Below are 358 nucleotides of genomic sequence, written 5' to 3' on the forward strand. Positions count from 1 at the left end.
GCAATAGCAGCAGCAGCAGCAGCAGCAGCAGCAGCGGCTGCAACGCCAGCAGCACGAGTTTTTCGTCAGCTGCTGCTGTTGTCACGAGAGCCCTTCTTGACCAGCATTGGTCTCCTGGGCTATGGGTGCTCCCCAGCAGCAGCAGCAGCAGCAGCAGCAGCAGCCGCTTGTACGGGGACATAAAGCGCATGCAGATGCGAGAGCAGCGGATGCTGCGGCGGCACATGAGAAACTTCTGTCTCCTTTCAGGTCTAGAAGCTGCAGTGAGTGCAGCAGCAGCAGTTGCTGCTTTGTCAAGGAGACGCAGCAGCACCAACAGGGGGGCCCCCGGGGGGCCCCCTGGGGGGCCCTCCGGGGG

Source organism: Eimeria tenella, genomic scaffold (assembly GCF_000499545.2).
Source record: "Eimeria tenella Houghton genomic scaffold, Eth_scaff2443, whole genome shotgun sequence".
Taxonomy (NCBI): domain Eukaryota; phylum Apicomplexa; class Conoidasida; order Eucoccidiorida; family Eimeriidae; genus Eimeria; species Eimeria tenella.